This window comes from Hordeum vulgare, chromosome 5H, assembly GCF_904849725.1.
Source record: "Hordeum vulgare subsp. vulgare chromosome 5H, MorexV3_pseudomolecules_assembly, whole genome shotgun sequence".
In the NCBI taxonomy this organism is placed as follows: domain Eukaryota; kingdom Viridiplantae; phylum Streptophyta; class Magnoliopsida; order Poales; family Poaceae; genus Hordeum; species Hordeum vulgare.
In genome coordinates, this window is record NC_058522.1 from 65,068,012 (window position 1) to 65,095,656 (window position 27,645).

Below are 27,645 nucleotides of genomic sequence, written 5' to 3' on the forward strand. Positions count from 1 at the left end.
TAGTTTGCTTGAAGTATTATTGTTTTCATGTCAATAGCAAACTATTGTTTTGAATCTTACGGATCTGAACATCCATGTCACATGAGAAAAGTTACAAAGGACAAATGTGTTAGGTAGCATTCCACATCAAAAGTTTAGTCTTTATCACTTCCCTACTCGTGGACGAGCAGGAGTTAAGCTTGGGGATGCTTGATACGTCTCCAATGTATCTATAATTTTTGATGGTTCCATGCTATTATCTTGTCAAACTTTGGATGTTTTGTATGCATTTTATATCTTTTTTGGGACTAACTTATTAACTCAGTGCCAAGTGCCAGTTCATGTTTTTTTTCCGTGTTTTTGACCTTTTTTAGAGGAGAATATCAAACAGAGTCCAAACGGAATAAAACCTCCAAAAAGATTTTTTCCGGAACAGAAGATACACAGGGAGCTTGAGAACCAAGGCAAAGGGTCCCGGGGGAGGCCACAAGCCCCCTAGCCACGGCCTGGGGGGGGGGGGGGCGCACCTAGCGGGCTTGTGGGCCCCCCGTGGCTCCTTTGCCCTACTTTTTCCGCCTATAAATCCCCGAAAAATCTGAAACCACGAGAGGGAGCCAAGAAAATACTTTTCCGCCGCCGCAAGCTTCTGTCTCCACAAGATCCCATCTGGGGCACGTTCTGGTGCCCTGCCGGAGGGGGGGGTTCAGACACGGAGGGCTTCTTCATCAACACCATTGCCTCTCCGATGATGCGTGAGTAGTTCACCATAGACCATCGGGTCCATAGCTAGTAGCTAGATGTCTTCTTCTCTCTCTTGGATCTTCAATACACAGTTCTCCATGATCTTCATGGAGATCTATCAGATGTAATCCTCTTTTGCGGTGTGTTTGTCGAGATCCGATGAATTGTGGATTTATGATCAGATTATCTATGAATCTTATTCGAGTCTCTTTTGATCTCTTATATGCATGATTTCATATCCTTGTAATTATCTTCGAGTCGTGGGTTTTGTTTGGCCAACTTGATCTATAATTCTTGCAATGGGAGAAGTGCTTGGTTTTGGGTTCATACCGTGCGGTGACCTCACCCAGTGACAGAAGGTGTAGCGAGGCACACATCATGTTGTTGCCATCAAGGGTAAAACGATGGGGTTTATATCTATTGCATGAATTTATCCCTCTACATCATGTCATCTTGCTTAAGGCATTACTCCATTTGTTATGAACTTAATACACTAGATGCATGCTGGATAGCGGTCGATGTGTGGAGTAATAGTAGTAGATGCAGACAATATCGGTGTACTTGTCTCAGACGTGATGCCTATATGTATGACCATTGCCTTAGATATCGTCATGACTTTGCGCGGTTCTATCAATTGCTCGACAGTAATTCGTTCACCCACCGTAATACTTGCTATCATGAGAGAAGCCTCTAGTGAACACTATGGCCCCCGAGTCTACTTCACATCATATTTTCAGCTCTACACTTTTACTCTGTTGCACTTTCCGCCTTCAGATCTCACTTTGCAATCAATCTTGAAGGGATTGACAACCCCTTTATAGCGCTGGGTGCAAGGTTGTTGTTTTTGTGCAGGTACTTTGGAGACTTGCCTTGATACTCCTACTGGATTGATACCTTGGTTCTCACACTAAGGGAAATACTTACTGCTACTGTGCTGCATCACCCTTTCCTCTTAAGGGGAAAAACCAACGCAAGCTCAAGAGGTAGCAATGACGTGCTCATCGGGTTCAACGGCGTGAAGTTGTGAAAGGCCTTTCTGTAATCGATCAAGCATTGACAGGTCATCCGTATCAGTAACCTCTTCTAGTTCCAGCTCTGCTGGTTCCGGCTCAGGGGTGAAGTCAGATTCATTGTCGTTGTCTACTTCCATGTTCTGGGGTGAAGCACGCGGTTCTTGAAACGTTTCTTGGAAAGATGTGTTTCTTGGAAGAATTCTCCATCATATGTGTCAGGGTTAATGTGAGGTTCATAATCCTGTTCATTTGGGAGAGGTGGTCTAAGATGTGGCGGCACATCATAAACAACATACCAACCTTCCAGATTCTTATCAGTTTGGCATGCCCACGGTAGATAGAAAAATTGGGTCGCCTGTTGAGCCATAATATAGACATCGGGAACATCTAAATGGGTGTTTGAATTGATTTCGACTAGTCCTATATGTTCACGAGTCCTTCTAGTCTCCTTCGGCTGGAACCAATAACATTTAAAGACTATGACGTTTGGTGGGTTTTCACCATAGAATTGAAGTTCATAAATTGCTTCAACTCTTCCATAATACTCGATAACACCTTCGCCGATAGCACAGACACCACAATTTGTAGATTTCCGGTCGGGCATAGATAGCTCTTTGCCAAAGGTACGAAAGAGATACCCGTTGATGTTGTATTTCTCAAATGAACGGACCTTATAGTCAAAACCATTAGCGGCTTGTCTCAATTCAGCGTCCATAGACTATAAATTAGCCTACAAGTTTAATACGAAACGATTGTTGCATTAGCCGCAAGTTAGACCAAGAAATGAAATGGTCCATTATTTATAATTACCGTTTGTTTGAACCAAGAGATGAAACCGGGATAGCCGCCTCCTGTCTTTGCCAGAAGCTCATACTCTTTGACGGAATCATTTTCGATCACCGCTCCATCCGAGAATTTGGCGACGTATCGGTTGTATGAAATATCCGGGAATAAGAGCAGTTGAAAGGAATTAGAAGTTACGGGAAAATGTGCCGAGAACTTACTCGATGTACGGCCACACTTCTGTTAGGTTGTTGAAGATATACAATGAAATGTTCCGCCATTCTTCGACATCCAACGTTATTGGTTTCGAAGCACCGGCTGGTGCGAGCTTCCCTTTGAATAGGCTGAAGTTGGACCCACCTTTTTTAGGGTCTGCATCATTGTGCCGAGGCTTCAGATTATGGAAATGATGATTTTTGGCTTCGTAATGTGCTATCACAAAGTTTGCCACCTCCTCATTAATGAATGCCTCAGCCATCGATGCTTTAATTCTACGCTTATTTTTACATTTAGCTCGAAGCGTCTTCTGCATCCTCTCAGTTGGATAGCAGCAACTATTTTGCACGGGCCCACCCAATCTTGCCTCGGTCAGTAGATGTAAAATCAAATGCTGCATTGGATTAAATAAGCCCGGCGAAAAGATCTTCTCTAACTTGCACAACAACTCCGATGCAAACTCCTCCATGTCATCCACCACGTGTAATGCCCCAGATGTAACCTTGCCATATTTGGAACCTTTCATGTTTGGATCCATGTGGTCATGCTATATGAGGGTGTCATTTCATGTGGCCATTCCATGTTTTCACTTTTGCATCATGGCATTCTTTGCATTCTTGTCTTTTCCTTTGTGTTGATTGTTGTGGTTGATCCATGATGGGTGTGGTGTGATGATGTGGTGGTTGCCAACTTTGATTCAAACTTGGGAGTTTTCAAACTAGAATTCAAATAAAGCCCTTCCCCTTTTACAGTGAGCTCATGTATGATTTGTTTTATTCCTGGTTTAAAAATGTAGTTCTTTTAATGCCTTTTCTTGTGGGTTTAGAGGTGTGACTAGCGATTTTCAAAACTTTACTTAAATGTGGTTTTATCTACAAAACAGATTTAAATAATTCTGTTTTGTGTTTCTTTTAGTTGCTCCAAAAATCTACTTTTCATTTTATTTAAATAGGGCATAATTTCCTTATGCCCAGGGATGTTTTATTTTTATTTTCGGAACCCCAGAATGTCCTAGGTGATTCATTTCGGTGTGGTTTTGTTTTAAATGGAAAAAACCTTTTGGTTTTTCCCTCTGTTTATCTGGTGCCAGCAGATGGGCCTCCTCCTGTCTCCTCGCCCATTCTCTCCTCTCCTCGCGCGCGCAGCCCACCCGCGACCATTCTTCCTCCTCGTTGTCGTCACTTTGTACGACCGCAGCACAGCCACAGATCCTCCCCCTCTCGATCTTGCGGATCCAAGCACGTGGCCCGAGGCCATTTAAGCAGCCAGAACCCTCCCTACAACCCTAGGGCATCTGTTTTTCCCCTCCTCTCCTCTCTGGCGCCATCAGGGGAGTTCCCGAGCAGAACATCCGCCATGGCCGGCCCCTGGTAAGCTCGCCGCCGGCAGATCATCGCCCCTTTTTCTTCCCCGACCGGTCCAGGAGCACGCGGTGGCTGCGGGAGTTCCATCCCCGACAAGATCGAGCGTAGGGAGCCTCGGCATCGACGGCGCGACGACGACCCTCTTCTTCCTTTCCGAGGAGATCCTTCTGCATCACCTCTTCGTCACCTTCTTCCTCTCCGATGAGCCCTTCCTCCTCGACACCCTAGGTGAGCATGCCCCACTCCCCTCCACATCCTCCTTCCCTCTGCAGCGCCCGGAGCTCGTCGCCGACGTTGTCTGGTCGCGCACGCAGCAGCAGAACCTGCCGTAGCTAGGTGATCGTGGAGCCGCCGTAGTAGTGCACCTCCCGGTGAGCTTAGGGCGGGAATGGAACCCCCCCTGTGGTTACCTCTTCTCCTCCGTAGCGTTTAGCCGTCATTTGGTCGCCGTGTTGTTGCCGCCGTCCTCCCCTGTTTCGGCCGCTGACATATTAAGTTCTAGCAGAGGGGATGCTCAATAGATCCACTTCCCCTTCTCTCTCAAGTCCTTGCGAGTAGCAGAGTGGTACATGCATGTTAACGCTTCGAGCAGATCGTGGGTTCGAATCCCCAAAGCCCCCCTTTTCATTCCTGTATTTTTCGTGGCGTTAGATACTTGGCAGTAGGGGTTAACCTGTCCCCTTCCCTTCTCTGGTCAGATCCAGCGCGCTAGTGCAGTGGTGTTTGCGTGTGAGTTGCACCAGGGGCTCCTGGGTTCAAGTCCAGGGGCTCCCCTTTTATTTTTTTGCTGCTTTGTGTTTGCATTTTTCCTATTCCTTTCTTGGGCAACAAGAAACCTTGTTTATTTTATCAAATCTAGTGGAATGCATCTCTTTTAGTGCCTAGGTTTACATATGTAGTGTGTGTGGTGCTCATGAGTGCATGAGTGTTCCATGTGGGTGTATGTGTGCACTTGTGGGTGTGTGTGTAGATGAAGATGTGTGTGTATGTGTGTGTGTTACACACAAATGCTTGTGCAAGTTTGCACAAACACATGAGTGGGTATATGTGATGATGATGTGTGTGTGTGCAAGTATATGTGTGTACATGTGCAAGAGTGTGTGTATGTGTGAGGTTGGTGTGTGTGTGCACATGAGTGTCATGTGCACATATGTGGTGGTGTGTGTCTGTGGGCATGAGTGCACATATGCACTTGTACATGAGGGATAACCCCTCATGCTTGCCACTATGGTGTTGATGTAGTGGTGTTTGGCCTTGTGTTTGTGCATATGTAGGAGTAGTGGATACTACAAGTGCTAAGTTGCATGTGATGTGATACGTCTCAAACGTATCTATAATTTTTGATGGTTTCACGCTGTTATCTTGTCAACTTTTGATGTTTTGTTTAACTTTTATATCTTTTTTGGGACTAACTTATTAATTCAGTGCGAAGTGCCAGTTCCTGTTTTTTCTGTGTTTTTGATTCTTTTCAGATCTGATTTTGGAACGGAGTCCAAACGGAATAAAATCCCCGAAATAATTTTTTCCAGAACGGAAGAAGATCGGGAGGCTTGAGGGCCAAGCAAGTGGGAGCACAGGGGGCCCACAAGCCCTGTTGCCGCGGCCAAGGGGAGGCCGCGGCAACCAAGCTTGTGGCCCCCCTGGCGCCCCCTGCCCTAGGTCTTTGGCCTATAAATTCCCTAAAAATCCAGAAAAAATCAGGGCATCCACGAAAACACTTTTCCACCGCCGCAAGCTTCCGTTTCTGCGAGATCTCATCTGGAGACCCTTCCCGGTGCCCTGCCGGAGGGGACTTTGGAGTTGGAGGGCTTCTACATAAACATCATCGCCCCTCCAATGACTCGTGAGTAGTTCACTTCAGACCTACGGGTCCGTAGTTAGTAGCTAGATGGCTTCTTCTCTCTCTTGGATCTTCAATACAAAGTTCTCCATGATCTTCATGGAGATCTATCCGATCTAATCATCTTTGGCGGTGTGTTTGTCGAGATCCGATGAATTGTGGATTTGTGACTAGATTCTCTATGATATATATTTGAGTCTTTGCTGATTTCTTATATGCATGATTTGATATCCTTGTAAGTCTCTCTGAGTCTTGGGTTTTGTTTGGCCAACTAGATATATGATTCTTGCAATGGGAGAAGTGCTTGGTTTTGGGTTCATACCGTGTGGTGACCTTTCCCAATGACAGAAGGGGCAGCAAGGCACGCATCGTGTTGTTGCCATCAAGGGTAACAAGATGGGCTTTTATCGTAGATATGAGATTGTCCATCTACATCATGTCATCTTGCTTAAGACGTTACTCTGTTCTCATGAACTTAATACACCAGATGCATGCTTGATAGTGGTCGACGTGTGGAGTAATAGTAGTAGATGCAGAAAGTATCGATCTACTTGTTTTGGACGTGATGCCAATAGATATAATCATTGCCGTAGATAACGTCACGACTTTGCGCGGTTCTATCAATTGCTCGACAGTAATTCGTTCACCCACCGTCTACTTGCTTTCATGAGAGAATCCACTAGTGAACACTACGGCCCTCGGGTCTATTCACACCTATCGGATCCACTTTCGCTTTTACTTTGCCTTGTTCCTTTTTGCTTTTGGTTCTCACTTGGCAAACAATCTATAAGGGATTGACAACCCCTTCATAGCGTTGGGTGCAAGCTCTTTGTGTTTGTGTAGGTACTTGTGATAATCCTTCACTGGATCGATACCTTGGTTCTCAAAACTGAGGTAAATACTTACCGGCACTATGCTACATCACCCTTTCCGCTTCGAGCGAACACCAACGCAAGGCTCCAAGGCCACAGGGGAATCCTTTGCATATTTCCAAGGAAGTCCCTAAAGGCGTAGCCGTAGCAGAAGGATTCCTGGTGCCGTTGCTGAGGAGTATCAAGACAAGAATAGTCTCCCGCCAGCACGCTTGTTTCTGGCGCTTTTGGAAGGTCTTTTGTTGCAGTAGCAAGATGATATTCCTATATGATCATATGGGATTCTATGTTGTTTTCGAGCTAGCTTTGTGCCTAGATGATACATGCAAGTACCCATGTATTACATATGCTTTTGGGGTAGAATCATCCCAGGAATCCACTGGTGAAATTAGATTTAACTTTAGAGCAACTTCATAAACTGTCATTTCTCTGTCTTGATGCCATGTTTAGAGCTTAGTATCATGTAGTGCTTTGACCCTATGAGGATGAATCCTTGATGCGGCAGCAGCGGGTGAACCCCTCTACAACATGGGGTCTTTGTTTTTTCATAGGAATTTGTATGTACTTGTTGTGCCTTGTCAAAGTTGATACTTGGCTGAAACTAAGAGCTTTGTGAAAATCTGAGATTTTCACGAAGTCCGAGAATCTGCTGTTATTTTCTTCCCTTGTTGTTTTGGTTTCACAAGCTCATGTGTTGGGAATCAGCCCATGCAACAAACTAAGGTTTGTGAGCTTTTGTGTTTGTCTAGCTCCCTGTTAAATTTCATGCCTATTTACTTCTTGTAGATATCATTTTGGAGGGTGACAAAATGCTTCATATCATAAGCAGCTGGTGAAAATCTAAGATTTTCACCAAGTCCCATAATCTGTTATTTTTGTCCAAGTTTGTGTCCATAGATCTTCTCATGTGTGATGCCTTTGCAGTAACTTCTTGCACATGCTTGTAGAGATTTTGAATGGCTTTTGACTCATATCTTGTTTGGCTCATTTGGGTGGCTGTAGGTACTTTGAATGTTGTAGACAAACTGCTATGATGCTGTTTAAAACAGATTGCATGTTTTAATTTTTTTGAAGCTTGTGTGGGCATTGTTGATGGTGTGGTGTGATTCCATGCACCACCCCACTTGTATTCGATTGTTTGATCATGTGGCAACCTGGTAACACCAGGAGAGTGCCATTGGAGTGTGCTTGTGGTGGATTTGAACCGTAGGACTCCATATCTTGTTTTGTAGTTTCCGGTTGATCCGTAGCTCCATTCTCTACGTTCTTTATATGTTTTTGCTTCATTTTATCGTGATGCACATGATTATGCCATCCTCATGCATTTCAAGATAAATTAATATGAAGTTCTGTCCAGAAGTTTATCAACTCATCTCATGCATCATATTGTTTGTTGCATCATGTTGTGTTGGTGTTCATTGGCTGTTATTTTATCTTGGGTAGCATCAGGATCAGAGAGCGAGTACGTAGTTTTGGGAGAGTACATGTAGGAAGATCAAGAGTTGTTCCAAGCTGAAGACAACACATGCAAGATGACCGTGACCTTGATACCGTATCTAGCTTTGTTATGCTAGAATCACGTTTCCTTTGATATACGCTCGCTGCCTACCACTTGATATAATGCCTCCTATTATTGCCATGAAACCCAAACACCTTCCTCTCATAGCAAAAGTTGTTGGGCTAAGTAGGCTTGCTCAACCTCTAATGAATAGCTTGGCTAGCTGCAGGTGCTAACTGTCTCATGTGATAACATGAGTATTTTGATAACATTATGATTAAACTGCTATTTAATTAATGCACCTATATACTTGGTAAATGACGGAAGGCCTAGCCTTTTTCCGGGTGATTTGTTCCGTTGTTGCCGCCTTAGTTTCGGCTACCGGTGTTTGAAACCATAACTGATCGCTCCTAACACGTTTGGGGTTGTTATGGGGACCCCCTTGATAAATCGTGTAGTGTTAAGGCTTGTCCGGCAGGACCCAACATTGGTTTTAGTTTGCTAATCACCTAATAATAACTTGCATAGGGAATAGCTACCCCGAGGATTTAATCAACAACCCAGGCCAGTGCTCCTCATGAGTGTTGGTCCAAATTGGGCAGTCTGCGGGGCCACCACAGGGAAACTTGAGGTTTAGTTCATGTAGGCTTTCCCATCCATCGTGTCCTGAGACTGAGATACGCAACTCTTATCGGGGTCGTCGACACGACGGGAGGTCCTGCTAGGTTCGTCTTACCTTAGCGATATATCTTGCGTATAGGAATCCCGGTGAAACTTTGGGTCTCCTCAAAGTTGAGGTTTTCCTCTAAGGAATCCGACGAGATCACGAGATTCGTGATAGAGGATTACTTTGCAACCCGTGGCAGTTTGTCATGGACTAGTTGGAGCACCCGTGCAGGGTTTAATCTTTCGGAAAGCCATGCCCGCGGTTATGTGGCAAACATGGATAATTTGTTAACATCTGGTTCTAGACAACTTAAAGTAACTCTAATAAAACTACCAACTGTGTGCGTAACCGTGACTGTCTCCTTCGAAGACCTCTCTTCGATCGGGGACACGGTGGAGTTATGTTTGACGTAAGTAGGTGTTCAGGACCACTTAGTGATCATCTAGTCTTCGATCGCTCGTGTAGACCACCATATCAAATACTCTGATTGTCGTAAGTTAGCCACCACAGAAGCTTGGGATGCTGCAACCTATACACTAAACCTTCCTCGCCAAATAACTTGACTAGTTTCGGTACCAAGGTCATCCGATTGCTCAGTCCCCGTGACTCATAGTTTACTGCAACACCCCCAACAGGTACAGGTACGCCCGACGCCGGAGATCCTGATGGCACCCAGCTAGCGTGGCAGTATGATGAGGAGTCTGACCGACTGTACGTGAACTATCCAGAGGACTGAGGCCGTGGTCGTGATCGTGGGCCAGCATGCGGGATATCATAGCTCTTTTACTTGTTTCATGTTGTCCGTAGCGGGACTAAACTTGTTCTGAATAATTGTGTGGTTGTAAACCTTATGTTATACTATGTTAGATGGCAAGTGTATGCCCTACTTGTCATTCTTTAGATATGTAATGTTATGATTATCTCGCTTGCGAAACATTTAGATGCGCCTCTTTCCCTTTTGGGGCATCGCCCCCAAAATAGGAAAGGGCCGCATCTTAGTCATTACAAGTTGGTAATCAGAGCCTTACGACCATAGGAGCCTTTGTGTGATCGAACTTGGCCGAGTCGAGTCTAGTAAAATGTTTTGAGTCTTAGTTATATCAGAGAGTAGGTTTCTTTTTCTCCTTTTCTATGCTCTGGTGAGGTTCTCGACTTAGGAAATCTTAATTCTACTCCTCTTCTCGCTCAATTTTTTTTTTTAGGATCATGCGGGTATTTTGAAATCTATATGATATTGATGTGACGGAGTTCTGTCTTGGTGCCTCCTGTCTGACTTGATTTCTTCCGGGGAGTTGAGCTCCAGGGGATTCTTGTGGACATCGCCATCATTCATATTTCTTAGTATCTCAAGACGGAGGATGTTCGTAATTACTTCAATACTAGTTGTGACGAGAGGAGTCCGGCTTCCCCAGTACTGGTGCAGAGAGTTCCGGATGTATCGCCACACTTTGTATCGTTGTGATCACGAGGGTGTGTAGTAGATCAAGGTCCAACATTCTGGTTATGTGTTGACGGATGTGATACATTGGACGGGTTAGTATAGGAGTTGTGTGAAATATTACTCCTTGTATCCGTATACCAGATTGCATGACCAGATATTTCGGGAATTCATAGGTGGGATATCAAGTAGTGACTTATAGGACAATATTCCTACAGATGCATGATGCAAGGTTGGGATTCGACATTCAGTGGGTACGTTTGTTCACGGTCGTCTTATAGCGGTTCTCGTTGTGTCTTAAAGAGTCCCTGTAGCTTTCTACGACTCGGGGATGCTTCGTAAGTCGTGTGCACTGCCTTGCACAAGATGGCTACTGTAAATTCGAGCCCGTGCGATCATATCCACGAAGATATCGGATGAAATCTGATCATACGTTTGTCCCGAGCAGTTCTAGCTCATACTTGGTTTGCAAGTGTTCTTTAATCATATTTTGTCGACAATCACTTTGAGGAAGCATTCTTACTATTTTGTTCGAGTGCAATTGCTAATATTCTTGTTCGAATATGTCACACCCAGTTTTTGGTGTCACCTGTCTGTATGAAATTCTGAGCTTGTTAAAACTTTTTCAAAAACTAATGTTGTGAATGCCATTGTATGCTTGTATGCTTGACCATGTGAGGATAAAACCCTAAATTCTTTTTGCATAACACTGATTTCCAAAGACCATTGCTTATTTCTGATCAAGGTAACCCCACCTTGAGTTGCACTACATGCCCTTGATAGCAAGCAGTGCATCTACTCATAGTTGGTAATCTGATTTTAACCTATCTTTATATTTCAAAACCACAAAGATAATTATTTTTGCAATTATTTTCCTGATTAAATAGCATGTCCATTTCTGAGGCCAGAAATGGTATTCCAACAGGGAAAAATACTTTTCTGCCTTAGAAAAATCTGATTAAATTTGGAGATAATCAGAAGGACATATATTTTCTGTACATAGGTTTTAAACCCCATTTTATATTATAATTATTGATTAAAACTATGAAAGCTATTTATGTCTGTTTTGGCATTTTGAAATATTTCCAAAGGAAATATTCTCAATAAATTCCTAAAAAATTCCAGTAATCTCCCTAAGCTCTATTTGGTGTCCACATAAAATTTCACCTTGATCCAAGGTGAATAAGGACCCCAAATAGCCCAATAACCCTTCATGTCGAGAATCAAGTTAGAGCAACTCTACATAGCAAGGTTTGCCCTTTTACGCTAAAACTTTGCAGGAGTGCCTAATACCTCAAATGAGGGTTCCACTCCAAAAATGGGATTTGGGGGACTTAGTTTGCTCACACTCCCTTTGGAAGGGACAGATCTTGTCACATTGGAGTATTTTCAAGGTTACAAAGCTAAACTTGTCCTTTGGAGCTCAAATTTGGGGAAACCCCATGGTTTACCACCAAACCCAAACCTGTTAAGTTGTAGCACCAGTGGTGGGGTGCAACCCCCTTAACCCACTGTCGAACACCTTTTGACAGTTAGGAAAAAGCCACCTTAGCCACAGCTAAACCAAACCCCTTTGCTTCAAACTCATAGATTAAGTGGCCAGCATCTGTGTCTAACCCCAGTCAACTCGCCCGTCACTGGTTCAAAGTGGAAAGGCCAAAAACCCCAATTTAGATTTCAGTTCATGACTGACAGCACTAGTATTTCTTGCCTCCCGTGACCAGCCGAAGCTCCCACTAGGACCAAACGGCTAGCTACACTCCCAGCCAGTGCCAGGACATGCTAGACACGTCCAAATTGTCTCACAGCGCGCCAGCATGCCGTGGCATGCCAAAACTGCGCTCTGGGCGTGCTACATGGAGTCACCGAGGTGGGGGCGACGTTCTCGGCCAGTTCCAGCCTCCCCCGAGATGTCCAACCTCCTTCCCGACAACTCTCCTGCGTTGAGCAAGCCTCAGGGACCCTCCTCTCCCGCGCTAGAGCTCGCGTGACACGTGCCCGCGCGCACCAGAACCGACCAAGGTTGCACCGCCACGAATGCTCGACTCCTCTCTCTCTCCCTCTGCTCCAGATAGTTCGTGCAGTCCAAAACTACGTCCTGCGATCGTGGTTTCGACCCCAGCCTTTCTCTGCACCCCCATGCGCGCCACGGTGAGTCACCGGCGCTCCCGAATCTGCTCACCGTCGCGGGCCTATAAATAGCCCTCCCCCTCGCTCGAGCACCCCTCAGATAGCTTCACCACGATCACCAGTACCTCCCTAGCCACCCCATCAAACCAGCAGAGCCCCGGTGCTCGAGATCGACCAAGGCCCCTCCGCCTCGGAGCTCCGGTCGATCTCCGGCTACACAATGGCTCCTGCGCCCCTCGACCCATCAAACTAACCCTCTCAACCCCAGGAAGCTTTCCCCCAACTCGCCAGAGCATTTCCGTGCCTCTAGCCAAACCCTCGACCACCTCCCGAAATTCCTCCACCATGACCTCCTCGTCGCCGGCGAACCCCTGCCTCCCCGTCGTTGTTCCGACCACCAGCAGGTAGGTGACAGTAAGGCGAACCCATTCCAGTCCTCGTTGGGGCATGAGAGCGTTGGCAACCACACCGGCGTCCTCCTCCTCCTCTCTGGCCAAAGGTAGGAGACGACCCCGACAGGTGTGCCCCACCTGTAGGTGGCCCAGCCTCCACCCCCGCGTTGTCCTCAACCGCTGACCGCAGGGCCTCGCACGTCAGGTTCAAACCTAACGGCGCGCGCCATGGGCCAGCCCAGCTCTGGGCCGAGCCAGGCCGGAAGTTTTAGCCGGTTTTCTTTTATTTTTAAAACCCTGGTTTCCAAGATTTTTATAAAAACATTTAACTAGTGTAAAAGTATAATTTTTCCACTGTTATTCTTCTAAAAATATGTAGTTTTTAATGATATGCTTGGATGAAATTCTTCAACAACTATTCTATTTTTCATTAACAAAAAGGACAAAAATGAAGTAGTTTTGCTTCTATTTGGTTGATTTCAAAAATATTCCTTCAAGGAAAATTAAGACAAATATTTTAAAAGGATACGTTAGATTTATCAGTAATAAAGAACATTTTTAAAATGACTTTGTGATCTATTTCTGTGTGAGCTATTTTCTTATTTATTGTTTTATCGATGATAGAAAATGCGTGTGACCAGGGAATCGGAGCGGAAGACCTTGAAGACCCCGGATACTTAGCTGACCAAGGCAAGCAGCCCTTTGACTATGACTGAGCATATGTTACTTTGCATGTTAAAATAACAAGTATTCCCGTTGCATACGATCATAAGCACCGGTAATCATTTAACATGATTGTACCGAAGGCTCCCCCGGAGCACATGCATTGAGCTTGACCCTATCCCTTGAGGGTCCTGCTAATACCATGTTGACAAGTAAAGATAGTAGTAGTATTATCATGAGCATGTTGTTGACATAAAGCAAGAGTTTATGAAAACCCCGTCGGGTGCAACTAATGCCCGAGCGTGATGATGAGTTAGGCGGTCACTTTCGGTGAAGTGATGCACCCAGTATTTGCGTGAGTATGGTTTCAGAAATGGGATTAGATTTATGATGTGTCGACCGTCCCAACATTACCAGTACGATCACGTTACCCCTTATGGGACGGGGCTATGTTAATTACTCTGGTCGGTGCTAGCAAAGAGCCACATTACTAGTGGCGGGAGTGATGTGTGATCACTCTAGTGATGGGGTCGTGCCAGGTAGGACGACTATGCCATTTTTATGAGTTCCAGTCACACCGTCAGTCCCCGCATGGTTGGTACTGTCCATAGTTGGTGCTCGTAAGACGTACAACATGTGGGCTGGGTACCAATCGAGTGGACCTCTTTGTCTAGTATCGTCAGGGGAAAGGCATTGATCGGGTACTTACCTCGGGTATGTGATATACCGCGAGTCGTGGATGACACGGAAGTTTCCCGGATCTCGTGGGTCCAGCGTACTACCTCTGTAGAGTGTAAACTATTCGAATAGTCGTGTCCACGGTCAAGGACAGTTGTAAAATCCTGCTTAAACTACGTCCAGTTATTTCCGCATAAACCAAGTGTGTGTGAGTGTGTGTGCCTGGTGTTGGAAAAAGGTGTTGATGTGACAGTAATGATATGACCAAGTTCGATGACTTGGCATATAGGGTGAACCCGGATGGTTTAGCCCTCAACAGACATATTGATATCTGTAACCTGTTCTTCAAAAGCAATTCTTTAACTTGATGCATAATCATGATCATTTCCACCAAGATGAGTTACACCAAAGATGCATGATATTGTTATCCTTTACTTTCATTGTTCTTGTCATGGGCTGTTTGCGAGTGCATTCAAAGTACTCATTGGCTTGCCACTGGTTATGTTATTGACCAGACATGGAAGGACCGGAGTTTGGAGATGAGTACGTCTTCGGAGATGCCCCTGCGAACTAGGACGCTTCCAAGTCAGAATGCATGTCGGTGTAGGCTTGATGGCATGGGCACCCACTTAGCCCCTTTGTTTTCCGCTATTAGTGTATCTGAGTGATTTGGCCTTAGGCAGTGTCTTGTGAACTTGACCCTTCGGTCATGTGTTGTAATAATCGGTACTTGGATGTAAGACTCTTTTATTCGGTATCTGTGTTCGGTGAGCATTGATCTCTGGGATCACTGAGCACGGCGATTCTCGACTAGTAAGTCGGGGTCTCCACAGGATATTCCTGCCTTTTGATTCAATTTTACCTTCAATATTATTCTTTGGTCTAATGTGTTGTTCGTCTTCAGGATGGATCCACCAACTCGTCAGAATCCGGGTCGTGAGGGTGCTGAGATGCCGCCACCACCCCCTCCTCCGCCTCCTCCACCACCGCGTCCTCCTGCAGAGGCTTGGCAAGCGGTGATGGCTGCAACAAATGCTAACACTCATATGTTAATCCAGCTATTGCAAGAGAGGACTAATCAGCAGCAGGGCAATTTTAACCATGGTGGTGTTCCGTTTGCTACTCTGAGTCAATTCCTGGCGAAGCAGCCGAAGACCTTCACGTCGTGTGACCAGCCGTTTGATGTTGAGGACTGGATTCGGGACATGAACAAGCATTTTAAGTGCAACAATGTCCGTCCAGAGAACTTCGTCAAGTTTGCAGCATTCCAGCTCAAGGGGCAGGCAACAGTTTGGTGGCAGTAGTTGAAGGACTCTAGGGGTGCCAGAGTGATCACTTGGGATGAGTTCTGCAGAGATTTCAGGTCCCACTATATCCCGTCTAGCTTTGTGGAGGAAATGCGTGAGAAGTTCACGCGCTTGAAGCAAGGTTGTTCCTCCGTGTACAAGTACAACGTCGAGTTCCAGGAGCTGGCCCGATATGCCTTGCAGGACATTCCAAATTAGAAGAGTAAGATCTATCAGTTCATAGGTGGTTTGAAAGAGGACTTGCAGCTGGCCCTCGCCTTGCACGATCCTGATGAGTTTGATAAGTTCTATAACTTGGCTCTCAGAGCTAAGGCAGCTTTGCTCAGGGTGGAGAATTCGAAGAAGTGTTTCAGAGATTCCATCTCGTCGTCCTCTACTCAGGTGGTCCAGAAGCAGCAGAAATATTGGGTGTCTCCTCTTCCTCCTCGGCACACTCAGGAGTTCAAGCAATCAGGTGGTCATCGTTCTTCCCACCCACCCAACCCAGCTTTTCAGCAGAGGTTTCAGCAACAGAAGCAAGGGAATCCTCAGACGCGGTTCCGTCAGCCGGTAGATGTTACTTGTCACAAGTGTGGGCAGAAGGGTCACTGTGCCAACAAGTGCACCTCTCAGCTGCGTCTTCCGCCTCCTCCTCCAGGCAAGCCTCCAAGAAATGCTATAGTGAAGTTCAACCCAGGTCTACGAGAGTCAATATGGTGAATGCAGCTGAAGCAGACAACTCCTTGGATGTGATTATGGGTAATCTTTCCGTTAATGATATTCCTGCTAAGGTTTTATTTGATTCTGGTGCTTCGCATTGCTTCATATCATATCCATTTGCATCCAAGCATAATCTGCGTCAGGAGCAGTTGTCTAAGCCGTTGGCAGTCGTTTCCCCTGGGAAGCATATGAGTTCTAGTTTGGTAGTTCCGGAGATAACTGTCAAGATGGGTGATTATGCTTTTCTGGCTTCTCCTATTGTCCTTGGCAATTCTGATATTGATTTGATCCTTGGTATGGACTGGCTGGCAATGAATAAGGCGTCTATTGATTGTGAAGCTAAATAAGTGAAGCCAACTCATTCTTCGGAGGACATGATTATCTTCGCAGCGCGTGATGACACGGTCCGTCTGTTTTCCTTGAATGAAAAGGGTGAGATATCTCCAATTTCGCAAGTCCCAGTGGTCTGCGAATATCAAGATGTTTTTCCGGAAGAACTGCCAGGAATGCCTCCGCACCGAGCAGTTGAGTTCGTAATTGAGCTTGAACCGGGTACTGATCCTGTGTGCAAACGGCCATACAAACTGGGTTCATAAGAGCTGAAGGAGCTGAAGAAACAACTTGATGAGCAAGAGTGTCTGGGTCTGATCAGACCAAGCTCATCTCCTTGGGGCTGTGGAGTTCTTTTTGTCAAGAAGAAGGATAGTACGGAATGACTCTGTGTCGATTACTGCCCATTGAATAAGAAGACGATTAAAAACAAGTATCCACTTCCTAACATCAATGAGTTGTTCGAGCAATTGAAAGGGGCTAAGATCTTCTCGAAGCTTGATCTCGGAATGGGTTATCATCAGATTCGCATTCGCAAAGAGGACATTCCAAAGACTGCTTTTAGGACAAGCTTTGGCTCATATGAGTATACAATTATGTCTTTTTGTCTGGCCAATGCTCCACTGACCTTCTGTCGGATGATGAATTATATCTTCTCCCCATTCAAGAATGAATTCGTCTTGTTGTATCTTGATGATATTCTGGTCTTTTCGGAAACTAAGGAAGAGCATGAAGAACATCTCAGGCTGGTGCTCGATAAGCTAAGAGAGCATAAGTTCTATGCTAAGTTTTCCAAATGTGAGTTCTGGTTGAAAGAAGTTGTCTACCTTGGGCACATCATCTCTGCCGAGGGCATCAAAGATGATCCGTCGAAGGTGCAGGCCATTGTTGAGTGGGAGCCTCCGCAAAATGTGAAGCAGCTCCGAAGCTTTCTCGGGCTTGCAAGCTATTGTAGAAGATTCGTTGAGAATTTCTCCAAGATTGCTAAGCCTCTCTCAAGTCTTCTTCAGAAGGGTGTGAAGTATGTCTGGTCTCCAGAGTGTCAGTTGGCTTTCGACACACTCTAAGGGAAGGTCACTTCTACTCTAGTCTTGGTTCCTCCTGATGACTCCAAACCTTATCAAGTGTTCTGCGACGCCTCTCTTCAAGGTCTTGGTGTAGTGTTGATGCAAGACAAGAAAGTGGTAGCTTATACCTCGAGGCAGTTGAAACCAAGTGAGAAGAATTACCCCACCCATGATCTTGAGTTGGCGGAAGTGGTACATGCTCTGATGACTTGGAGACACCTCTTCTTGGAATGAAAGTTTGAAGTGTTCATCGATCACAAGAGTCTCAAGTACATCTTCACCCAGCCTAACCTCAATCTTCGGCAAACTCGTTGGGTGGAAATGCTCCAAGATTTTAATCCGAGCGTTGAGTACACTCCAGGCAAAGCTAATGTCGTGGTAGATGCTTTGAGCAGGAAGCCTTACTGCAACAGTCTCATTCTGAAGCCTCTCCAGCCTGACCTTTGTGAATCTTTCAGAAAGCTCAAACTTGAGTTAGTACCTCTGGGATTTCTTGCAAATCTTCAGATCTCTCCTACCTTGGAAGACCAGGTCCGACAAGCTCAACTTCTTGATGCAATGGTGAAGAAAGTTAAGATTGGCTTGGCAAAGGGAGTTCCCAAATATAAGTGCTTTAGTGTTGATGCGAGAGATACATTATTCTTTGAGGATCGTCTTGTCGTTCTGAAAGGGGATCTCAGAAAGGTTATCATGGAAGAAGCTCATAACTCTCTTCTCTCCATACATCTAGGAAGTTCCAAGATGTATCAGGATTTGAAACAGACCTTCTGGTGGACTCGCATGAAGCGTGAAATTGCTCAGTTCGTAAATGAAAGTGATGTATGTCGAAGGGTGAAAGCAGAGTATCAACGTCCAGCAGGTCTTTAGCATCCATTGCCCATTCCCGAGTGGAAGTTCGACCATATTGAGATGGATTTCCTCACCGGGTTTTCGAAGTCCAAGAAGAGTAACGATGCCATCTTCGTCGTCATCGAAAAGTTGAGCAAAGTAGCTCATTTCCTTCGAGTCAAGGAGTCTATCTCGACATCTCAGCTTCAGAGATGTACACTTTGAGGATAGTCTCTTTGCATGGTGTTCCAATGCTGATTTCTTCGGATCGCGGAAGCATCTTCACTTCCAAGTTCTGGGACTCATTTCAGTGTGCGATGGGTACTAAGATTCGATTCAGCACATCCTTTCATCCTCAGACTAGTGGGCAAGTTGAGAGTCAATCAGGTCCTCGAGGATATGTTAAGAACCTGTGTCATTTCCTTTGGCATGAAGTGGGAAGACTGCCTACCTTTTACTGAGTTTTCTTATAGCAACAGCTATCGGGCAAGTTCAGTCAAAGCTCCATTTGAGATTCTCTATGCCAGAAAGTGTTGTACCCCGCTCAACTGGTCCGAGACAGGCGAGCGTCAGATTCTTGGGAATGACTTGATCGAAGAAGTAGAAGAAATGTGTTGGGTCATTCGGGATAATCTCGGAGTAGCGTAGTCCCGTCACAAGAGCTACTATGATAGCAAGCATCATGACATGTCTTATGAGCTCGATGACTTTGTCTATCTCAAAGTGTCTCCTATATATGAAGGGCACTCAGTGTTTTGGCATCAAAGGCAAGCTTGCTCCTCGTTTTGTTGGGCCTTTCAGAATTGTTGGCAAGAGAGGCGACCTTGCTTATCAACTTGAGCTCCCTTCAAACTTCGCAAATGTGCATGACGTGTTCCATGTCTCTCAGCTCCGTAGATGCTTCAAGACTCCCGAGCGCACAGTTGATCTTCAGGATATCGACCTTCAACCCGACCTATCCTATCATGAGCATCCATATGCAGTTCTTGAGACGACTGAGCAGAAGACCCGCAATAAGTCAATCAAGTTCCTCAAGGTGCAGTGGTCACATCATTTTGATAAAGAGGCCACCTGGGAGCGCGAGGATCACCTCCGTTCCGAATTCCCAGTGTTCTTTCAGTCCTAGATCTCGGGTCGAGATCTTCTTGTAGTGTGGGAGAGTTTGTAATGCCCCAGATGTAACCTTGCCATATTTGGAAACCTTTCATGTTTGGATCCATGTGGTCATGCTATATGAGGGTGTCATTTCATGTGGCCATTTCATGTTTTCACTTTTGCATCATGGCATTCTTTGCATTCTTGTCTTTTCCTTTGTGTTGATTGTTGTGGTTGATCCATGATGGGTGTGGTGTGATGATGCGGCGTGATGATGTGGTGGTTGCCAACTTGGATTCAAACTTGGGTGTTTTCAAACTAGAATTCAAATAAAGCCCTTCCCTTTTTTATAGTGAGCTCATGTATGATTTGTTTTATTCCTGGTTTAAAAACGTAGTTCTTTTAATGCCTTTTCTTGTGGGTTTAGAGATGTGATTAGGGATTTTCAAAACTATACTTAAATGTGGTTCTATCTACAAAACAGATTTAAATAATTCTGTTTTGTGTTTATTTTAGTTGCTCCAAAAATCTACTTTTCATTTTATTTAAATAGGGCATAATTTCCTTATGCCCAGGGATGTTTTATTTTTATTTTTGGAACCCCAGAATGTCCTAGGTGATTCATTTGGCCGTGGTTTTGTTTTAAATGGAAAAAACCTTTTGGTTTTTCCCTGTGTTTATCTGGCGCCAGCAGATGGGCCTCCTCCTGTCTCCTGGCCCATTCTCTCCTCTCCTCGCACGCGCAACCCTCCCCGCGACCCTTCTTCCTCCTCGTTGTCGTCACTGTGTACGACCGCAACACAGCCACAGATCCTCCCCTCTCTCGATCTTGCGGATCCAAACACGTGACCCGATGCCATTTAAGCAGCCAGAAACCTCCCCGCAACCCTAGGGCATCCGTTTTCCCCCTCCTCTCCTCTCTGGCACCGTCGGGGGCATTCCCGAGAAGAGCATCCGCCATGGACTGCCCCTGTTAAGCTCGCCGCCGGCAGATCATCGCCCCTTCTTCTTCCCCGACTGGTCCAGGAGCACGTGGTGGCTGCGGGAGTTTCATCCCCGACAAGATCGAGCGTGGAGCATCGGCATCGACGGTGTGACGACGGCCCTCTTCTTCCTCTCCGACGAGATCCTTCTGCAGGACCTCTTTGTCACCTTCTTCCTCTCGGACGAGCCCTTCCTCCTCGATACCCTAGGTGAGCGTGCCCCGCTCCCATCCGCCTCCTCCTTCCCTCTGCAGCACCCGGAGCTCGTCGCCGGCAGTTGTCTGGTCGCGCAGGCAGCAGCAACACCTGCCGTAGCTAGGTGATCGTGCAGCCGTCGTAGTAGTGCACCTCGCGGTGAGCTTACGGCGGGAATGGAACCCCCATGGTTACCTCTTCTCCCCCGTAGCGTTTAGCCGTCATTTTGTCGCCGTGTTGTCGCCGCCGTTCTCCCCTGTTTCGGCCGCCGGCATATTAGGTTGTAGCAGAGGGGATGCTCAATAGAGCCACTTCCCCTTCTCTGTCAAATCCGTGCGAGTAGCAGAGTGGTACATGCATGTTAACGCTTCGGGCAGATCGTGAGTTTGAATCCCCGAAGCCCACCTTTTTATTCCTGTATTTTTCGTGGCGTTAGATACTTGGCAGTAGGGGTTAACCTACCCCCTTCCCTTCTCTGGTCAGATCCAGTGCGCTAGTGCAATGGTGTTTGCGTGTGAGTTGCACCAGGGACTCCTGGATTCGAGTCCAGGGGCTCCCCTTTTTTTTTGTTGCTTTGTGTTTGTATTTTTCCTATTCCTTTCTTAGGCAACAAGAAACCTTGTTTGTTTTATCAAATATAGTGGAATGCATCTCTTGTAGTGCCTAGGTTTACATATGTAGTGTGTGTGGTGCTCATGAGTGTATGAGTGTTCCATGTGGGTGTATGTGTGCACTTGCGGGTGTGTGTTTGTAGATGAAGATGTGTGTGTATGTGTGTCTGTGTTACACACACATGCTTGTGCAAGTTTGCACTAACACATGAGTGTTGGGGAACGTCGCATGGGAAACAAAAATTTTCCTACGCGCACGAAGACCTATCATGGTGATGTCCATCTACGAGAGGGGATGAGTGATCTACGTACCCTTGTAGATCGCACAGCAGAAGCGTTAGAGAACGCGGTTGATGTAGTGGAACGTCCTCACGTCCCTCGATCCGCCCCGCGAACAATCCCGCGATCAGTCCCACGATCTAGTACCGAACGGACGGCACCTCCGCGTTCAGCACACGTACAGCTCGACGATGATCTCGGCCTTCTTGATCCAGCAAGAGAGACGGAGAGGTAGAAGAGTTCTCCGGCAGCGTGACGGCGCTCCGGAGGTTGGTGATGATCTCGTCTCAGCAGGGCTCCGCCCGAGCTCCGCAGAAACGCGATCTAGAGGAAAAACTATGGAGGTATGTGGTCGGGCAGCCGTGAGAAAGTCGTCTCAAATCAGCCCTAAAACCTCCGTATATATAGGTGGGAGGGAGGGGAGGAGGCAGCCTCAAAACCTAAAGGTTTGGCCGAAATTGGAGGTGGAGGAGTCCTACTCCAATCCTACTTGGAGTAGGATTCCACCTTCCCACTTGGAAACTCTTTCCACCTTGTGTTTTTTCCTTCTCAAACCTTATGGGCCTTAGTGGGAACTTATTCCAGCCCACTAGGGGCTGGTTTATCTCTTCCCATAGCCCATGAGACCCCTTGGGGCGTGACACCCCTCCCGATGGTCCCCGGCACCCCTCCCGGCACTCCCGGTACACTACCAATGAGCCCGAAACTTTTCCGGTAATGCACGAAAACCTTCCGGTAACCAAATGAGGTCATCCTATATATCAATCTTCGTTTCCGGACCATTCCGGAAACCCTCGTGACGTCCGTGATCTCATCCGGGACTCCGAACAACATTCGGTAACCAACCATGTAACTCAAATACGCATAAAACAACGTCGAACCTTAAGTGTGCAGACCCTGCGGGTTCGAGAACTATGTAGACATGACCCGAGAGACTCCTCGGTCAATATCCAATAGCAGGACCTGGATGCCCATATTGGATCCTACATATTCTACGAAGATCTTATCGTTTGAACCTCAGTGCCAAGGATTCATATAATCCCGTATGTCATTCCCTTTGTCCTTCGGTATGTTACTTGCCCGAGATTCGATCGTTAGTATCCGCATACCTATTTCAATCTCGTTTACCGGCAAGTCTCTTTACTCGTTCCGTAATACAAGATCCCGCAACTTACATTAAGTTACATTGCTTGCAAGGCTTGTGTGTGATGTTGTATTACCGAGTGGGCCCCGAGATACCTCTCCGTCACACGGAGTGACAAATCCCAGTCTCGATCTATACTAACTCAACGAACACCTTCGGAGATACCTGTAGAGCATCTTTATAGTCACCCAGTTACGTTGCGACGTTTGATACACACAAAGCATTCCTCCGGTGTCCGTGAGTTATATGATCTCATGGTCATAGGAACAAATACTTGACACGCAGAAAACAGTAGCAACAAAATGACACGATCAACATGCTACGTCTATTAGTTTGGGTCTAGTCCATCACATGATTCTCCTAATGATGTGATCCCGTTATCAAGTGACAACACTTGCCTATGGCCAGGAAACCTTGACCATCTTTGATCAACGAGCTAGTCAACTAGAGGCTTACTAGGGACAGTGTTTTGTCTATGTATCCACACAAGTATTGTGTTTCCAATCAATACAATTATAGCATGGATAATAAACGATTATCATGAACTAAGAAATATAATAATAACTAATTTATTATTGCCTCTAGGGCATATTTCCAACAATGAGTGGGTATATGAGATGATGATGTGTGTGTGTGCAAGTATATGTGTGTACATGTGCATGAGTGTGTGTATGTGTGATCTTGGTGTGTGTGTGCACATGAGTGCCATGTGCACATATGTGGTGGTGAGTGTGTGTGGGCATGAGTGCACATATGCACTTGTGCATGAGCGATAACCCCTCATGCTTGCCACTATGGTGTTGATGTAGTGATGTTTGGCCTTGTGTGTGTGCATTTGTAGGAATAGTCGATACTACAAGTGCTAAGTTGCATGTGATGATATTCCTATATGATCATATGGGATTCTATGTTGTTTTTGAGCTAGCTTTGTGCCTAGATGATACATGCAAGTACCCATGTATTATATATGATTTTGGGGTAGAATCATCCCAGGAATCCACTCGTGTAATCAGATTTCACTTTAGAGCAACTTCATAAACTGTCATTTTTCTCTCTTGATGCCATGTTTAGAGCTTAGTATCATGTAGTGCTTTGACCCTATGAGGATGAATCCTTGATGTGGCAGTAGTGGGTGAACCCCTCTACAAGATGGGGTCTTTGTTTTGTCCATAGGTATTTGTATGTACTTGTTGTGCCTTGTCAAAGTTGACACTTGGCTGAAACTGACAACTTTGTGAAAATCTGAGATTTTCACTAAGTCTGAGAATCTGCTGTTATTTTCTTCCCTTGTTGTTTTGGTTGCACAAGCTCATGTGTTGAGAATCAGCCAATGAAATAAACTAAGGTTTGTGAGCTTTTGTGTTTGTCTAGCTCCCTGTTAAATTTCATGCTTATTCACTTCCTTTAGATATCATTTTGGAGGCTGCCAAATGTTGGAATTATGCCCTAGAGGCAATAATAAATGTATAGTTATTATTATAATTCCTGTATCAAGATAATAGTTTATTATCCATGCTATAATTGTATTGAATGAAGACTCATTTACATGTGTGGATACATAGACAAAACACCGTCCCTAGCATGCCTCTAGTTGGCTAGCCAGTTGATCGATGATAGTCAGTGTCTTCTGATTATGAACAAGGTGTTGTTGCTTGATAACTGGATCACGTCATTGGGAGAATCACGTGATGGACTAGACCCAAACTAATAGACGTAGCATGTTGATCGTGTCATTTTGTTGCTACTGTTTTCTGCGTGTCAAGTATTTATTCCTATGACCATGAGATCATATGGCTCACTGACACCGGAGGAATGCTTTGTGTGTATCAAACGTCGCAACGTAACTGGGTGACTATAAAGATGCTCTACAGGTATCTCCGAAGGTGTTAGTTGAGTTAGTATGGATCAAGACTGGGATTTGTCACTCCGTGTGACGGAGAGGTATCTCGGGGCCCACTCGGTAATACAACATCACACACAAGCCTTGCAAGCAATGTAACTTAGTGTAAGTTGCGGGATCTTGTATTACGGAACGAGTAAAGAGACTTGCCGGTAAACGAGATTGAAATAGGTATGCGGATACTGACGATCGAATCTCGGGCAAGTAACATACCGAAGGACAAAGGGAATGACATACGGGATTATACGAATCCTTGGCACTGAGGTTCAAACGATAAGATCTTCGTAGAATATGTAGGATCCAATATGGGCATCCAGGTCCCGCTATTGGATATTGACCGAGGAGTCTCTCGGGTCATGTCTACATAGTTCTCGAACCCGCAGGGTCTGCACACTTAAGGTTCGACGTTGTTTTATGCGTATTTGAGTTATATGGTTGGTTACCGAATGTTGTTCGGAGTCCCGGATGAGATCACGGACGTCACGAGGGTTTCCGGAATGGTCCGGAAACGAAGATTGATATATAGGATGACCTCATTTGATTACCGGAAGGTTTTCGGAGTTACCGGGAATGTACCGGGAATGACGAATGGGTTCCGGGGGTTCACCGGAGGGGGGCAACCCACTCCGGGGAAGCCCATAGGTATTTGTGGGGGTCACACCAGCCCTTAGTGGGCTGGTGGGACAGCCCACCAAATCCTATGCGCCAAGGAACAAAAATCAAAGGAAGAAAGAAAAAAAAAGGAGGAAGTGGGAAGGGGGAAGGACTCCCTCCCACCAAACCAAGTAGGACTCGGTTTGGGGGGGGGGAGAGTCCTCCCCCCTGGCTCGTCCGACCCCCTTGGGGTCCCTTGGACCCCAAGGCAAGGTCCCCCTCCCTCCTCCTATATATATGGGGCTTTTAGGGCAGATTTGAGACGACTTTCTCACGGCTGCCCGACCACATACCTCCATAGTTTTTCCTCTAGATCGTGTTTCTGCGGAGCTCGGGCGGAGCCCTGCTGAGACAAGATCATCACCAACCTCCGGAGCACCGTCACGCTGCCGGAGAACTCTTCTACCTCTCCGTCTCTCTTGCTGGATCAAGAAGGCCGAGATCATCGTCGAGCTGCACGTGTGCTGAACGCGGAGGTGCCGTCCGTTCGGTACTAGATCGTGGGACTGATCGCGGGATTGTTCGCGGGGCGGATCGAGGGACGTGAGGACGTTCCACTACATCAACCGCGATCTCTAATCGCTTCTGCTGTACGATCTACAAGGGTACGTAGGTCACTCATCCCCTCTCGTAGATGGACATCACCATGATAGGTCTTCGTGCGCGTAGGAAAATTTTTGTTTCCCATGCGACGTTCCCCAACAGTGGCATCATGAGCTAGGTTCATGCGTAGATGTCTTCTCGAGTAGAACACAAAAGGTTTTGTGGGCGGTGATGTGCGTTTTGCTGCCCTCCTTAGTCTTTTCTTGATTCCGCGGTATTGTTGGATTGAAGCGGCTTGGACCGACATTACTCATACGCTTACGAGAGACTGGTTTCATCGTTACGAGTAACCCCCTTTGCTCAAAGATGACTGGCAAGTGACGGTTTCTCCAACTTTAGTTGAATCGGATTTGACCGAGGAGGTCCTTGGATGAGGTTAAATAGCAACTCATATATCTCCGTTGTGGTGTTTGCGTAAGTAAGATGCGATCCTACTAGATACCCTTGGTCACCACGTAAAACATGCAACAACAAAATTAGAGGACGTCTAACTTGTTTTTGCAGGGTATGATTGTGATGTGATATGGCCAAACGATGTGATGTGATATATTGGATGTATGAGATGATCATGTTGTAATAGAAATATCGACTTGCATGTCGATGGTACGGCAACCGGCAGGAGCCATAGGGTTGTCTTTATACTAACATATGTGCTTGCAGATGCGTTTACTATTTTGCTAGGATGTAGCTTTAGTAGTGATAGCATAAGTAGCACGACAACCCCGATGGCGACACGTTGATGGAGATCATGATGATGGAGATCATGCTGTGGCGCCGGTGACAAGAAGATCGTGCCGGTGCTTTGGTGATGGAGATCAAGAAGCACGTAATGATGGCCATATCATGTCACTTATGAATTGCATGTGATGTTAATCCTTTTATGCACCTTATTTTGCTTAGAACGACGGTAGCATTATGAGGTGATCTCTCACTAAAATTTCAAGACGAAATTGTGTTCTCCCCGACTGTGCACCGTTGCTACAGTTCGTCGTTTCGAGACACCACGTGATGATCGGGTGTGATAGACTCAACGTTCACATACAACGGGTGCAAAACAGTTGCGCACGCGGAACACTCGGGTTAAGCTTGACGAGCCTAGCATGTGCAGACATGGCCTCGGAACACATGAGACCGAAAGGTCGATCATGAATCATATAGTTGATATGATTAGCATAGGGATGCTTACCACCGAAACTACTCTCGACTCACGTGATGATCGGACTTGGGATAGTGTAAGTGGATCATGAACCACTCAAATGACTAGAGAGATGTACTTTTTGAGTGGGAGTTTAGCATATAATTTGATTAAGTTGAACTCTAATTATCTTGAACATAGTCTAAAGTCCACTTTGAATATATTTGTGTTGTAGATCATGGCTCACGCAAGTGTCATCCTCAATTTTAATACGTTCCTAGAGAAAGCTAAGTTGAAAGATGATGGAAGCAACTTTGTAGACTGGGCTCGTAATCTTAAGCTAATCTTACAAGCTGGAAAGAAGGATTATGTCCTTAATGCTGCGCTAGGAGATGAACCACCCGCTACGGCTGATCAGGATGTTAAGAACGCTTGGTTAGCACGTAAGGAGGACTATTCAATAGTTCAATGTGCAGTCTTGTATGGCTTAGAACCGGGACTTCAACGTCGCTTTGAGCGTCATGGAGCATTTGAGATGTTC